This window comes from Phoca vitulina, unplaced genomic scaffold (genome assembly GCF_004348235.1).
Source record: "Phoca vitulina isolate PV1807 unplaced genomic scaffold, GSC_HSeal_1.0 scaffold73, whole genome shotgun sequence".
In the NCBI taxonomy this organism is placed as follows: Eukaryota; Metazoa; Chordata; class Mammalia; order Carnivora; family Phocidae; genus Phoca; species Phoca vitulina.
Genome location: NW_022589776.1, coordinates 5,768,905 through 5,785,689, shown reverse-complemented (window position 1 = coordinate 5,785,689; position 16,785 = coordinate 5,768,905).

Below are 16,785 nucleotides of genomic sequence, written 5' to 3'. Positions count from 1 at the left end.
AGCTTGTGTGATTTAGAAGTCAATTTTTATTTTTATTTATTTTTTATTTTATTTATTTATTTGAGAGAGAGAGCACTAGCCAGGGCGGGGTGGGGGCAGAGGGAGAGGGAGAAGCAGACTCTCCACTGAGCAGGGAGCCCGATGCGGGACTCCTTCCCAGGACCCTGGGATAGTGACCTGAACCGAAGGCAGATGCTTAACTGATTGAGCCACCCAGGTGCCCCTAAAAGTCCATTTTTATTTTTTATTTTTTTTAAAGATTTATTTATTTATTTATTTGACAGAGAGAGACACAGCGAGAGAGGGAACACAAGCAGGGGGAGTGGGAGAGGGAGAAGCAGGCCTCCCACGGAGCAGGGAGCCCCATGCGGGGCTCGATCCCAAGACTCTGGGATCATGACCTGAACCAAAGGCAGACGCCCAATGACTGAGCCACCCAGGCGCCCCCAAAAGTCCAGTTTTAAAAAGTAGTCCCACCAGATGCTTAGCTCGGTCAGGGGTGAGACAGAAACAGAATAAAATTCTTTAATGGGATGGATTTGTTTCCCCAAAAAATAGTCTAAGCAGGAACTGAGGTGACCTAAGAGAAGTTTCAGGGTAAGAAAAAGCTGGACCAGATATATGTGTGGCACCAGGCTGCTAAATATACATATTTATGTAAATAAATATGCATCCCACTCGTAACTGCTTGCCTTCCTCATTGGCCTCCCGCCTCTTCTAGGGATAGACAGACACTGACACAGTATTTCTGTCTTCATAAAGAAAGGCTAGCATCTAGGGAAATGACCTTGATAGACTGAACTATAAATATACTATTAATCAGAGCAATTTGCTCTTGAATTGTGCCCCCTTTCTCAATATCCCAAAGCAACTCTAGGAGAGAGGCAAAAAAGCACAATCACTAGCCACTTAATGAGTGTGCAAGTAAAGGTCAACTATTCCAACACAGTGGGGAAATCACTTGAATCCTGTCTCCAGAGAAAGTTTTTCCCAGGATCGGCTAAATCTGAATAGATCCCACAGGCAGTGCCCCTTTGCCAAATGGTCTTAGCATCCTAGAGCAAGGTACGAAGGAAAACAAGGTTAGGAGTTTAAGCCACACATAACAAGTCACCTTTGCTCTCTGCAAGAGTGACTGGCACAACGCTTACAAATGGCTGTCCTCCAGAATGTCTGGGGCCAGGAGACTGGCTAAGCGTAAGTACCAGCCTATTGGCATTAATGGGAAAACAAAGTAGCAATTCCCAATCAGAGCCTATTGGCAGTAAGAACAGCACATTACATTCATTTGTTTTATACTCCATTGGACATGAACATTATTTTTCAGGTCAAATGAATGCTCCATGTCAACCAACCATGAGCAGTACTCTACATGTCCCCACAATAAATGTCATCAAACGGACATTCTCCCCAATGAAAAGAATATTTACAGCGTGAAGGTTGAACACAGAAAGGGGAGCCCTTATTCCTCGTTGCCTAAGAAAGCGCCTCTATGGCCAATTCAGCTGCTGTTTTACAAGTCAAAAGGTGGCCTTTCAATTGCCAGCCCCGGTCCCTCCACGTGAGAGGAAGAATTGAGCTGCTCTCCTTCCGCCTCTAGTGACCTGCTGAGTAATAAAAGTTTGTGGAGTTGCTTTGTTCCTTTCTTTCTTTTTTCTTTTCCTTTTTTTTTTTTGTTTTTAAATCAGAGCTAAGCTGACAGTCTTCCTGACGGCGGGGAGGGCAAGGGCAGGTTAAATCCACCTCCAGCTCCGCGGGGAATGAAGACGCCGAGGCTCATTCCTGTCAGCAGGTATGAGTCTGACACACAGGGAGTAGCAAAATGGAGTAAGTAGGTGCCATTTTGTCCTCCATGTTCCCACCCCCACCACACAGAAATAAATAGTTTGAGAAAATGATCCAGGATGGCTGGGAGTCGGGCTGAATAGAAGGTCCCTGTTGAATGCTGCTTCATTATGCCACTTTTCCTTTCATTGAGGGATTCCAAGTCTTGGTAGAACCGATTATGACGAGGAACTGCTGACCGCCCTGGGAACCAGCAAACTGGCCTTTGATTTGTCGCTTTGAGGCCCAGTTTTATCACTGAATTGTTAATTGAGTGCAAGCGTGTGAACTTGGCCCGCCTGAGTCTCAGTTTTTAAATCTAGAGACTGGGATCCGTACCCTTTACCATTAACGTTTATAAATAGTGCCTGAGGTGACAGTATCAATGTGTCCCTTTTTAATCATGCCCCAAACCTCCCTGGAGATACCTTTGTCTTCCGGTTTATTTTACTTTACTTTAAGATTATTCATTTATTTATTTGACAAAGAGAGAGAGCACAAGCAGGGGGAGCGGCAGGCAGAGGGACAAGCAGGCTTCTTGCTGAGCAGGGAGCCCGATTCGGGACTTGATCCCAGGACCCTGTGATCATGACCCGAGCCCAAGGCAGACGCTTAACTGACTGAGCCACACAGGCGTCCCGTCTTCCGGCTTATTTTACACCGAAGGCTTACCTTTCCATCTCTCCTCTCTCGTGGTCACTGCAAGAGGGATGGTGCTTGGCTTCATGTTTATATAGCCCCCACGAGGTGAGCATCAAAGAAACCTACTCAGGACACAACTGTCCCGGAACCAATTTTCTAGCAAGAGAGATTGGAACTGAACCTTGTAGCTTTATCCCCTATCACTTATCATTTCTGTGCTGAAGCTTTAACTGTTTCGTAAGCTCTATGTAGTTCATTCTGGATACATTCTAAAAGGAGGACCCGGGGTACCTAGTTCATCCCAGACAGTGAGAGAGTTGTCTATAAACCCTTTCACTTGTTTCGTTATGGAGTTCCCAATTTTAAACACAGAACGGTACCAAATAGTATTTTACAGTTCTGTGATTATTCTCAAAGTGCATCAAATACATACTTTGGGGCCCTACTCCAAATCCACTAAAGCAGAATCTCTGGCGTTCTTGGGCAAGTGTAATTGGCAAAGTTGCCACCGCGTGACTGCGATGAGCACACGTGGATGAGAACCACAGAAAACGTTATTTAGATGAAATGGGCCCCAGCTGACCCGGGTGCAGCCTTCCCTGTCTCAGGTAATGCTTATTTCCTTCTGCCAGGTCCTCAGGCCAAAGGCCTCCGCATCGTCCTTGACTTAACTTTTATTCTCACTCCCCACATCTGAACTATCAGCAAAACTAGTTGGTTCTCTCTACTTTCAAAATATATCCAGAGAGAAAAAAATAAATGTTTATATATTTAGGGTTCATGACTTTTGCTGATACTCTAATACAGTCTTTTATTCCTACCTAGCAGCCGGGGTGATTCCGTTAAAATTTAAGTCTAATTGATGTAGGAAAGATGTTATTAGGGTTCGAAGCCGACGACCAAGAAAGAATTCTTGAGACGTCTTTGGTGCAAAGAGGTGATTTTATTAAAGCACAGAGACGAGACCCGTGGGCAGAATGAGCTGCTGCAGCGGGGTTGTGAGAGGTGGCTGATTATACACTATGGGGTTGGGGGAGGTAAGGAAAAAGGGAGGTTTCAAAAGAACTTTCATATGCTAAGGAGGACCTACAAGATACCAGAGGCCTTGCCATTGTCAAGTTAAGGTTATTTTTCCCCCCTCTAGCAAGGCATTAACATTAAGATAGTTGGGAGATTCCTGGGAGAATGGCACACATGTCCCACCCAGGAGTCTGCAGGGGGAGGTTGCCGGGTGTCAGCTTATGCTTTGTCTTCAGCCAACCTTCTGCTCCCTCATCATAATCATTTCATTCCTTGGCTCAAAAACCTCCTGTGGTTCACTCCTCCTTTCACTCAGAGTAAAAGGCAAAATCCTTAGCATGGCATTCAGGGCTCTTCGGACCTAGAACCTGCCACCTGTCTGCCCTCTCCTCCCATACTCTCCTACTTCAGCCACCTTGGCTTCCTTGCTGTTCTAGGCATGAGCTCACCTCAGGTCCTTTGCACTGGTTCTCCTCTCTTCCAGAAATGCTGTCTTCCATAGACATCCACATGGCTAACTCCATCACCTCCCTTGAGTTGTCCAACGGTCACCTTCTCAATGACCACCTCCTGACTACATTGACCACCCGATCACAGCCCACTTCCTCCACCCCCACTCTCCCGAGTGCTCTTTACTCTGATCTACTTTCTCTCTTTTCCCAAAGCACTTATTGCCTGTTAATATATTACATAATCTATTTATTGTATTTTGTTTATTATCTTCCCTAGCTAGAATAGAAATAAGCCCCGCAAGGACAGGAATCTGTGTTTGTTCCCTGATATAGCCCAAGCACCCAGGACACTACCTAGCACATAGTAAATGCTTAATAAATATTTGTAACATTTAATCCATGAAGATTCTCAAATCCCGAGAGAGCAAACCAGGAACGTGATCAACCTTGCAGAATACTGCCTCAACAAAGTTGGTTCCTAACTGTATTTGCCACTGTGGGGACAAGCAGAGCTTATATGATATTTTAAGAACTTTGCAGTGCAGGATAGGGTACCAACAACTCAGAGTTGTTGAACTACTTCTACGTTGACAATCAAGAGCTAAATCAAAATAGTGGCTAGGGTTAACTATACTTCAATTAAAAAAAAATTAGAAGCTGCTAGAAATTTCACTTTAGCTTCAGGCCTGCATGTTATTACGTGAGAAATGGGGTGAAACAGAATATGGCATTAGTCCTGTGACCTCCAGCTCCTACCAGGTGGGTAGGGGTCAAAAGCCAAACTGTTGGTGGGTCCTTCTCTGAAATGAGTAATAAAAACTCAATGTATCGCAGAGAAAATGTTAAGAAAAAAGAGAGCTCTCACTTCACATATCTATTTTTATTTTATTGGGCTGTATCACAATCTCCGCGCAAAACAGCCCTGAGGGGCAGAGAGATCAAGAACATTCCAAAAGTGGTCAGAGGCAGTCTCCCTAGCCGGATGGAAGCACGGTCTCTAGAACCTCCCCCATCCCAGGACAATGCTCGTAATTAGCCGCACCACATTTCCCAGAGAACAAAAGCTCCCCAGCCCTCACCGGAAAAGCTTTTCCAGGAGATATCTCATTGGGGAAGCGCCAGGCCCACAATAGGGAGAGGAGAACATACAGGCTGTTCTGAGCTCTGCAAAGAGACACAAACTGTGGATTCTCTAGGGAGTCGCAGAGGTTAGGGGCACATTTTATTTCCATGTGACAGGCATGTGCTTCACATACCCCGAGGTGGCCAACTTCAGAGGGCCCCTTCCCTCCTCCCTCTCCCTCAGCCACTAGCTGGGGTTAGGAACCTCTGGGGTGGCAAAGTAAATGGGAATAATCTTTAGAACTGAGCATCTGCAGGAGCAGTAGGGAAGGAACAGGGAGTTTATTTCAGGTGACAGACATCGAGCAGGCCCCTATTTTTTCCTGAGACTATAATAATATTTCTGGAATGGGGATGCTTGAATCATATGTCTCTTCATATCACTGTGTGGGAAGTCTCGGTTATGAGCCCGACAATTGAAGAGAGGGGGTGCTTGTGGGGCTTGGGGGGGGCATGCAAAGAGTCTAGAAGCTGGGGGTGGGAGAGGAACCAGGTGCCAGCAGAGAAGGCAGTTAAGTGGGAAGGTGCGCCTCACCTGACCCTGTCTGGGGAAGAAAAAGCATAGGGCTGAGAAGTCTTCTCTCCACAGCTTTGCTCCCCCCATTGAATGTGTTTTTTGAAAAACACAGAGGAAAAAAAAAAACCTCGTTGAAGTGCCTCTTCCTGAGTAAGTCCACTGTCAGGAAAGGAAAATCCAAACGCTCAAATATTCTATTTTTGTGCCCATGGCTCCTGGCCCTGCACACAGACCCTTCCTTACTCTGAAGGAAAGGAAACTGGGCGCGAGGCCTGCTGTCTCCACGGAGGCCGGAATTGAGGAACTGTGTTACTCGAAGGCCTGTTCTCCACAAGACCTCCATTTTAGGAAATGAGGAGAGGGCGCAGGATGCCTGGGACGGGCATGAGGGCGGAGTTGGTAGGAAAGAAAAAAAGTGCCTCTCTGGTGATTCTCTAGGCAAACAATCGTGGAGCTAGACTTTAATTGGAAAGTTCAGTCAGCTGCATTAGTATTCCGCTTCTTGGGGGTGTCCTGGGGGTTTACTGCCTTCACCTGTCTCTGGGCTACCAGGTAGATAAGGATGGGAGGCCTGGTTAAGAGGTCTACAGTTTGATGTGTGGGCCAAGTGAAAGTACTAAGTCAGTAATAAGAGCAATAAAACAGCAGTTACGCAGGTAGATAAGGCTTCTCTTTGTTTAGTTCACATCAATTTTGTGCATCGATTCGCAGGGTTGTTGTTTTCCCTCTGGATTGCCTTGAACCAGTTCGGTGGTGGTGCTTAGGGCGTCCAACCTAGGAAACGGGGTTCAACCCACTCCTCTCAGTCCAGGGAGGCCCCGCCCCCTCCCCACTTCGCCAGAGATGGCCTTTTGTGAGGACCCTCCAATGTGTGACAGTCCAGAAGGACCGTCCAATGTGTGACAGTCACATCTCTTGGGCTATTTCTGCCTCCTCTGTTATCTGGCCTGCAAGGTCGACCTTAAAAAGCGACCTCCGTGTTTAAAGGGTTTTCCTGGGAAGCTGGTGATTGAGGATGGAGGAAGGAAACGAGAAAGTTCCAATTAAAGAGACGGATGCCTCTGGCTTCACTAGCTTATTAATACGCTGAGGTAGCCCTGACCCTGGCTGGCACAGGCAGAGCCCCCTAAAAGGCAGATCTGATCACAGCACTAACCCAGCTCACAACCCTTCCATGGCTCCCCAGTGCCCTTAGGGTAACCCTGGATGTCCCCAAGTGGAGTTACAAGGCTGCTCTGTGTGAGCTGGCACCTGCTTGCCCTGTGCCCCACCCCGCCCGCATTCCCTGTCCACCCCCTTCAGTTCCACTGAATTTCTTTCAGTTCCTCAAATGTGGTCTGCTTCCCCTCTTCCCCGACCTCCAAACGTGCCTCTTCTTGCCACTCCTAACTCATCCTTAAGTTGTTGCATTGAACATTTCTACCCCAGGGGAGCCATCCCTCACCCCCCCCACCCCAGTTCTGGATCAGGTTTCTCTAGGAGCTTGCACAGACCTCCCCCTTAACCTGTCACTTACACACTACTTTGTAATTACGTGTCTATCTGTCTGTCTCTCCTACTGGCTTGTAAACACCTGAGGGCAGCAGTGAGGTGTCTGTCTTGCCCACCGTTGTCTTCCCAGTGCATGGCCAGTGCCGGGCACACGCTGGTGGCCCGCGAGTATTTGTTCACTATGTGGGCATTGCGCCAGTCGGACAACAGAAGGCCCATTGGCCCTTCCCATGTTTGCATTTGCCATGTTTATTTAAGTCCCTGCTGAGACACAAGGAAGGGCCCCAAATTAGAAAGGCATGCTGCAGTTGGGCGGCCCTGACCTCCCCTCTTCCTTCCCTCTCCTGTCCCACCTTCTCCATGATGCCTTCCCAAGGATCCTGGGTCTCTCAAAGTTCTCCCAGCCAGCTTAGGGCCCCTCATGGAGCTCCTGGTTTCTGTCTAGACTGGCACTGGTCTCAGTTACTGATTGGTTCTATTTTTTATTAATTTGAAAATTAATTTAATATTAATTAGAAATATTTTTCAGCGAGTTCATATTTATGCCTTATCTTCCCCCCATTTTTCTCGAGAGTAGGAAGAATGTCTTCTTTTATCAATCCTTTCTTTAATACCTCCTGTTGGGGTAGCTTCGTAAATATTTAATGAGTAATCCTAGGATGACTTGAAGTCTCATTTTTCTTTACAAGTTGGGTTTATTACAGCCCCACGGTGGAAGTGCATGCTAGATGTATTTGGTGATGTGGCAATTGGACGACGTTTCTTAAAGGAAACTGTGTTGGGCTTGGAAATTGCAGCCCAGAACTATGTGTAGCCCTGTAGGTTGGCCAGAGCAGAGAGCCCACAGCCTGGGAGAAATGTTGTTCCAGGGTGCCCTCTAGTGATCCAAGGCACCACTAGGTCAGAAAACCAGGGCCAGGGGCGCCTGGGTGGCTCAGTCGTTAAGCGTCTGCCTTCGGCTCAGGTCATGATCCCAGCGTCCTGGGATCGAGCCCCACATCGGGCTCTCTGCTCCGCGGGAAGCCTGCTTCTCCTTCTCCCACTCCCCCTGCTTGTGTTCCCTCTCTCGCTGTGTCTCTCTCTGTCAAATAAATAAATAAAATCTTTAAAAAAAAAAAAAAAACATACAAAAATCCTTTAAAAAAAAATTAAAAAAAAAAAAAAAGAAAACCAGGGCCAGAGGCTCTTGAACTTAGGCAGGAAGCAGAATCATGGTGGGATCTGATAAAACTAGAGATGCCAGGATGCCAAGCCAGCGGGGAGACCAGTCCTTCTAATCAGCATCTTCAGGGATTGGATGCCCGGTCTTCAGATCACACAGTGAAATACCAACTAGGTGATGCCCATCAGAGTAAATGTTCCAGATATGTAGTCTGAGGATACCCAATATCATTCCTCGGCTTGTAGGGATGGATCACCGACTCCTTGCTCATAGCTTAAGTGTGGACCTCAGTGAGAAAGAGAGAGACACAGAGGCGCCTGGGTCTCTGGTATAAAGTACAGTCTAGGACACACAAGAGCAGGAAGCAGCATTTTTAGCTGGACCATTGAGCAAATGGTTTAGAAAGGATTGTGTTACCTTCGCTCTCTCTCTCTTTTTTAATATTTTATTTATTTATTTGACAGAGAGAGAGAGAGAGAAAGCACAAGCAGGGGGAGCAGCAGAGGGAGAGGGAGAAGCAGGCTCCCCGCTGGGCAGGGAGCCTAATGTGGGGCTCGATCCTAGAATCCTGGGATCATGACCTGAGCCGAAGGCAGTCGCCTAACCAACTGAGCCACCCAGGCGCCCCTGTGTTACCTTCTCTTGATGCCTATTCTCCAATCGAATGGATGGAAACCCCTCTTCTCTTTTTGTGCGCTTCCTGGCAATGGGCACCTGGTTTCTATTGAACACACTTTCCACGGCCAACACTATGTTAGAATGTTCCCACATATCGTCTGTGGAAGTCCCTGGAATCATCCCAAGTGAGGCATTCCTTATGCCATAGAAGCAGAGAGAAGGATTCAAATGTTTGTTGAACCTTGAAAGGTGATAAATGACTCTGATTTGCAGCCTAATACTCAAGTCTAATTATTTTATGTGCGTTTTCATGTACTAATAGCACCTAATGAATTCAGTTAAATGGTAAAACCACATTTATTGAGTGTCCACTATGTGTCTGGACACCGTGTTGGGCTGTGGAAATATAAAGGAGGTAAGGCCGAGTGCCAACCCCACCGGGCTCAGAGATTAGAGGGGACACTACCTCTGATGCGGTGTAATGATTACCCTACCAGAAATACGGACCCAGGGCTAGGATAGCACAGGACGATTACGTCTCTCCATGGGAACCAGTTGATAGAAAGAAATGCTATCACAGATCCACTCTAATATTCTAATAATTGATGAACATTAGTATTTTTCATGAGGGATTGGGTAAAACCATGTCATTCATTTTCAAATTATCTTGGACAAAAGAGTTATCCAATCTCTCTTCTCACAAATAACCGTATTTTCTTTCACACCCCCAGCCCCGTTATTATAATCTTTAAAACAAAACATGAGGTGCTGGCGGCCTGACGCCATCTGATTTCAGTCCTGCTCATTTGCTTGTCTGGAAAACTTTAAGCAGAGGCTCACCGAGCCCTTAATGAGAAAGCTCATTAGAAAGCCGTCTGAAATGGGGAAACAAATTACATGCACAACACAGTCCCCTCTTTCCTCCTCATTTCCTTCTCCCCCCGTCCCGGGGTTAGAAATGACAAGGCGAAGTGAGTCATCAGGTCAAAACAAAGTGCTGCCGAATGGGTCGGTCTTTACCTTGTTGCTTCATTGCAGCACTAAAACGTTGCCCAAACAGCAGGAGGGCCTCGAGCATGTAATGACGGCCTTGGTAAAGCCTTTGATAGTGTCTCTTTGGGTGGAACTTGAGCTTGTAATTGGCGATGCACACAGTGCCTGATTTCCGAGCCTCTCCCTAGAAAGCTGGTTTATTCCTGGTGAAGGGGGAAGTTTCCCTCCTTCCAGGTGTATCTATGAAGGTTTCCTCAGGAGGACTTTTTCAGGGTGGTAGTGGTCGCATTCAGGGCTGGCCCAGCTGCAAAGGGTCTCATTAAGTCCCTCCCTACCCTTCTCAGATCAGGAGTTTCTCGAATGAGGATAGACTTCCTGCCTCCTGGCTTGAAAGGAAGTGAGGGCAGTGACTGTCCACTGGGAGGAAGAAATGGGAGGTGGCTTGTTGGTTTTTTTTTTTCTTCTTCTCTTATCCTGGAGTTTGCAAAAGGAAGGCGACAAACACCAAACAATTCTTCCACACCTGGTAGCAACGCACTGTTTGTGGGGAAAAGGAAATCCTTCCTGCCACCTTGTCCGCTGAGTTCTAGAATTTGCTGGGGTTGAAGCGCTTACAATGAAATACTTGCAATGTGGCTCTTTTCTGTGCCGAGGTGGAGACACTGACTCCTTCTTTAAAGTCAGAAGACAAGGGTCCATCCCATACTCGCTGTTTGGCTCTTTCTAATTTTTTATTCTCTTTTATTTTTTTTAAGTAGGCTCCACGCCCAGCGTGGGGATCGAACTCTCACGACCCCGAGATCAAGAGTGGCAAGCTCTATCGACTGAGCCAGCCAGGTGCCCCCTAGAGGTTTGACTCGTGAGAATTTTTAAAACACCTTTAAACTGAAGCGCCTATCATGTGCCAGGCCCTGTGCCAGGCACTGAGAATGCAAAAATGGAGAAGTCAATGACTCCATCCTGAACTTGTTCGTAATCTCCTGGGGAACATGGACACCCAAACAGTCTCAACACAACGTGATCTATGCTTTACTGAAGCTACGGAAGAGTGGCCAAGAAGGCAAGAAGAGGGGACTGTACATGTTCCTGAGGTGGGGGAGAAGAGCAAGAGAGGTGGGGGCACTGCGGTGAGGGAGGCCCCACAGATCAGGAGCTGGAGCAGGATTTTGAAGATGAAAAGAGAGTTCATGTAGAGAGAGAGAGAGAAGGGTGGTAGAAAGAACCCTTGGTAGAAAGGGCAAGACTGAGAAGGAGTGGGCTAAGTGGGAGGGAACGGGAGAGACTGGATCGAAATGCTGTTGGAGGCTCATGATGATGGAGACTGACTGGCCTCCATTGGACTGATCGGACTCGGCAGATGGGACATCAGTGGTGACTGTAACAAGAACAACTTCAGGGCACTTAGGGGAAGATCCCAGAGGAGAATGAATGGAAGGAGAGCAACGGAGCTGCCTTCTTTGCCCGGCTGGGGGTGGGGGGAGGAGATGAATAGGGTGTTGGCTGGAGAGGGATGAGGGATGAAGGAAGGTCTTGGTTGTTTTGGTCTGTAATTGAAACTTGGGCATGGTTCTCTACCCCAGGGCAGGAGGCAGTGGAGAGAGATCGGATTAAATAGGGTTAATTCCTACCTTGTAGTCCTGAGGATTAAATGAGATCCCTCTAGGCCAGCCCTTTGTGTAAAGAGATATACACATGTGAAATATGATTATCCTGCTATTGAAATAAAACCTCCACGCAGCACAAGGCTGCCGAGTTGGGCAAAATCTCCCTTATCTCCCTTATCACTTGGCGGCCCTGATAGGCCAATCTCCCTCTTCATAGCCTTTTTGTGTGCGTGCTGCTTTCCTATTTCCTCTTGCCACCACTTTAGACCCAGAGCCCAAGAATGAATTGAGCCCTCCTTGACATTTCTTCCTGCCAACAACACAACTCGCCAGTTCCCCTGGATCACAACAGGAAGCTGGGGGCTGATAAGTGAGAAGCATTAAGGGAGGGGCACAAGCCTTCTTATTGTTAGGAGGTGGGGCTCCTGTCCAGACCTCTTGGAAACTTGCTCTGTCAGTCGATCAGCTTTTCATCAGATAACACTGGAGCACCTGGGTTATGTGGGCTCTGAAGTAGACTGTGCCCTCATGGACACCAGTGGCCTCCTTTGTCTTCTTCATTGATGAGCTGCAAGTCCTACTAGGGCAGAGATTTTTGTCTGTTATGCTCGATGCTGTATCCCCAGCGACTAGAACAGTGCCTGGCACATGGATGGTATCTAATAAGTATGTGTAATGTGAATGAATTCACCCATTCATTCATCCTTTCATTGACTCCGTCAAAATGAGTATGTCCTGTGTGCCAACCCACCAAACCCATCCTAGAGGAACAGACAAGTAACACTTGCTACCATTTAAAAAAATGTATATTCCGTGCCAGGCGCTTTACATATAATAGTTCATGTAACCACAATCCCTTTACAAATGGGGACACTGAGACTCGGAAAGAAGACCCTTGGATGAGGGTATATGGTGGGGAAGTGGTGAAGCTGGAATTCCTGACTGCCTCACTCCCAAACCTATGCCCTTTCTACACACTACCTGCTTCTCCAGCCTCGTCTCTCAACCCATTCTCCAGCTCAAAGCCATCATTTTTGTCCTAGCTGACCACTTAAAATTTCTTGAACATGCCACATTCTCTCTCCTGCACTCTTTGCCTGGGACTCACTTAGCTGTGCCTTCTGTCTGCCGAATTCTTCCTCCTCTTTCCTCTGGGAGGCTCTCTTGAAATGAGGCTCTCCAGCTGGGGTAGCTTGACTTTCCCCTGTGCTGTCCCAGCCCCCTTTGCGGCCCTCTGTCATAAGACTTATCACAGGCATCTTTGATGCCTAATTAAGTGTGCCTCCCTCCATTAGATGGCGATAGGTTCAAGGGCAGGGACTGTCTTCATAATAGGAGCTGCCATTTATTGAGTGCTGCCATGTACCCTCTTACCTTGCTAAATTCTCAACCACCACCCCAGGTGGGGATTACTATGCTTGCCTTCCATATGAGGATATGGCAGCCCAGAGAGGTTAAATAGTTTCCCACGGTCCCAATAAGTAAGGAGCTAAGTCCAGAATCACACACAGGTGCATGTGATTTCAAGGCCCCAATTCTTTTCACTTTGCTATGCTAGTATCAGAACCATCCACGATGCTCACAGCTCAGCTGCTGGGATAGAAAGACAGATAAACACTACCTGAACAATGAGATTAGCAAGCGAATACAGGTTTATAACAAAGTTCTCTGGGGAAAACATATGGAAGGGAAGAATTTGTTCTCTCTGGGGGAGGAGGGGTTGGAAAAGCTTCATAAAGTTGCCAGAATGCTTGGGAACTTGTAAACTGGTTCCATAATTATGGTTTAAGGTGGAAAATAGATCCCGGCCTCAAAGACTGGTGATTAGTTTTGGGGGCCACGACAGCCTGCGTCTGGGCCACCACTGGTTCCAAATTCGCCCGTCGGGGTGCCAGGAATTTTGAACAAATGCCTGCTGGTACCTGCTGGAAGTAATGGCTGGTCACCAGGCAAGCCGGTCAGCACATTGTTTCATTAAAATCTGTGTGTGTATGTGTGTGAGTGAATACTACTTCATGTAATCGCAGTTTCGTTGTGGTTTTTTTTTTGAAGATTTTATTTATTCATTTGAGAGAGACAGAGAGAGCACAAGCAGGGGGAACATCAGGCAGAGGGAGAGGCAAGCTCCCTGCTGAGCTGAGAGCCTGACACGGAGCTCCATGCCAGGACCTGAAGGCAGACGCTTAACCGACTGAGCCACCCAGGCGCCCCTGTAATCACACTTTTAATCTCACATACATACTTTAAATGAAATCGATACATTTTCAAGCTTCCAGCTACATGCATTAAGGTAGTAACTCCTACTTCTGTGTTCCCCTCCTGCTCCTGTCTCTCAACCGCATGCATCCCCTGGAGGCTGCTGTCTCTGTATTCCCTCCTTCAGGGAATTCCTCTTTTCTAGGCTAGAACTACTGTAAAATTCCTATAAAATTAAGCTTAAGCCCACAAGCAAAGCATGGCTTTAAAATGTCTCGTACAAAAGCTTCTTTGTCTGCTCTGGAGGCGGGTGTGAGGGGAGGCACAGCGGGCGGCTGGGTACCCGGATACCGATGTCGCCGCTCAGGCTTCCGGAGGCTTCTCAATAGCTCCATTTCCTAACCGTGTGGCCTTGGGCAAGTTACTTACTTCACCTCCTTAAGCCTACATTCCTGATCCATAAACGAGTGAAAATAATAGTATACCAGGAGCAGGACAATCCTGAGGACTAATGAAATAATGCAAAAGCACCTAGTGACTGGTTTGTAACGTTACCAATAAGTGCTAGTTGTAATGATAATTATTATTACTCTTACCGATGGCAGGATGAACCAATTTGGGTGACAGTGATTTGCAACCTACGAAGTGCTATAAAAATGCAAAATATTATTATTATGGTGTCTAGTGTTGAGCGAATGCCAAAGAGCTCGGTAGAAAGAGAAGCCAACAGGAAATCAGGAAAGCCAGATCCTTTTTTTCTTTTTTTAAAGATCTTATTTATTTATTTGAGAGAGAGAAAGAGAGCGCACATGAGCTGTGGAGGGGGAGGGGGGAGGGGCAGAGGGAGAAGGAGAAGCAGAATCCCTGCTGAGCGGGGAGCCTAATTCCAGGACCTTGGGATGGTGACCTGAGTTGAAGGCAGATGCTTAACCGACTGAGCCACCCGGGCGCCCCAGGAAAGCCAGATCCTAATGCTATTCTTGCCACTAACTCCACGCCGTGACCTCGGGCCAGTCTCTCCCTGAGCCTCAGCTTTCTGGCTGGTAAATGAAGCAGTTTGATTATATTATCTTGAAGAGCAATCCCAGCTCTGAAATTCTATGATTCCATGAATGTTGGAGCAAATAAGTGACACAGCATAGTTTACAGAGTTCTTGGAATAGAGTAGTAGGTCCATATGTACTATGTGTGTCCATAGCCAAAGTTGATCTCTGAGGCTGACAAGTTAACCCCAACTGCAACAATCAGAAAGAGCCATTTGGGGGAATTCAGTGAAAAGGCAAACTACTCCGCCACAGCTCAGGAATCTTGGAGGACATCCCTGTGGCAGAAGGTAATAATTTATATCTACAATGGCAGTACAAACTAGTCGGAAGAAAGGTCAGATGATACCCAGCAGCTGTATATTTAGGCAGGGAAGTGAGTCCAAACTCTTAAAATGTTTTGGTTCTGTGCCTTGGGATAGTGATGTGCCGGGAGCTCCTCCACTCAGCTTGCAGGGCTCCTTGCTTCCCAGGTTCGTAATGCACCAAGCACCTGCTACAGGCTAGACAGAGATATGGTGGTGAGCTCTGGGCCACTGAGATCCAGTTTCTGTTCTCGGGGAGCTGACAAACTGTTGGATAAAGCATTCTAACTGTGGAGTATACTTTTACCTTTTCAGCATAGTCCTGTACAACGGTAATATTGTTTGTGTATTATTTGTCCATTATTCTGTGAAAACATAGCTGCTTGTGTATTCAGCTCTGACTTGCTTCTCCACCCTCAGCCCTCTAGCAGCTTCTGGATGTTCAGTATTATCTCTTCATGTGAGTTGTACCAGAAGGAAGAGTCATCTGTTACTCTTTTACTTCCTAGGGAGCCCCTCAAACTGGTTTGCAGAGCAGCTCTGGGTTCTTTCTTTTTCTTCTCAGAGGACTGATCCGTTCAGATATCGCTGCTTGGTCTCAGTCTTCCCCAGGGCTCCAGTTTTATTCTTCCTGTCCACTCTTCCATCTTACCCTCAGTTAAAACAAAGTAATCAGAAATGACAACAAAAACTAGACAGTATGGTGTGGTGGCAGCTCCTCGATGGATAGGCTAAATATTTCTTTTGCTACTATAGCAACTACCATTGACTGCCTTGTCACTTACCTTTGAAGCTCTTCGGAAATGTGAAAGTTATTTTGCATATAAATGCTTAAAATCACCTCATTTAGTTAAGATACTTTCATCTCCCTCCAAGATTCTTCTTTTTTTTTTTTTTTTTTAAAGATTTTATTTATTTGACAGAGAGAGACACAGCGAGAGAGGGAACACAAGCAGGGGGAGTGGGAGAGGGAGAAGTAGGCTTCCCGCCGAGCAGGGAGCCCGATGCGGGGCTCGATCTCAGGACCCTGGGATCATGACCTGAGCCGAAGGCAGCCGCTTAACGACTGAGCCACCCAGGCGCCCCCCTCCAAGATTCTTCTTAAAGGGACTTTTACTATTTTCTTCAGATACTGTTAGACATGTAGAATGCCGCATTGATAGATTTTCCCAAAACTCACTGATTTTCATATTCCCTGAGAATGACAAGGCTATTATAAAAACCACAATAGAAAAAATTTCCATAAAAATACTTAAAAATAGAAGACTTGATGCTTAAAGATACTTCCAATTATCTGGAAAATTGATGCTAGATAATTGAGTGCTCATTTAACAATTCGTTAGATAAACATGTATTAAATGCCTAAAAGTGTTGCATGTGCAAAGTACTTCAAACATAAAGGAGATTAAGAAATGGTTGTTACTTTCAAGGAGTTCCATTGAAAATTATATCTTGTATAAATACCTAATATTTTACAAAACATTTTCCATATGTTAACAACTCATTTCGTCCTCAGGACAATGAACCCTTGTTTCACACTTCATAAACTTGAGATTTCTTGTTGCTCACTGTTATTTGGCAACCAGAATGTTCATTTTGATTCCTGGCTTGATTTTATGTGCCCAATGACTAAGAGTTCACAGAGCAGTTCACTGGAAATAAACTTTTTTCATCTTCTCACTGTCTAGTCCTTGTTCCTTTTAGGCCTGAGTTCCCTCCTGATGGAGTCAAGGGCTAAAATGACTTTTTAGATTCTCTGGCAGTGACCTCTACTTAGCACCTGTGGTGGGGGCCTG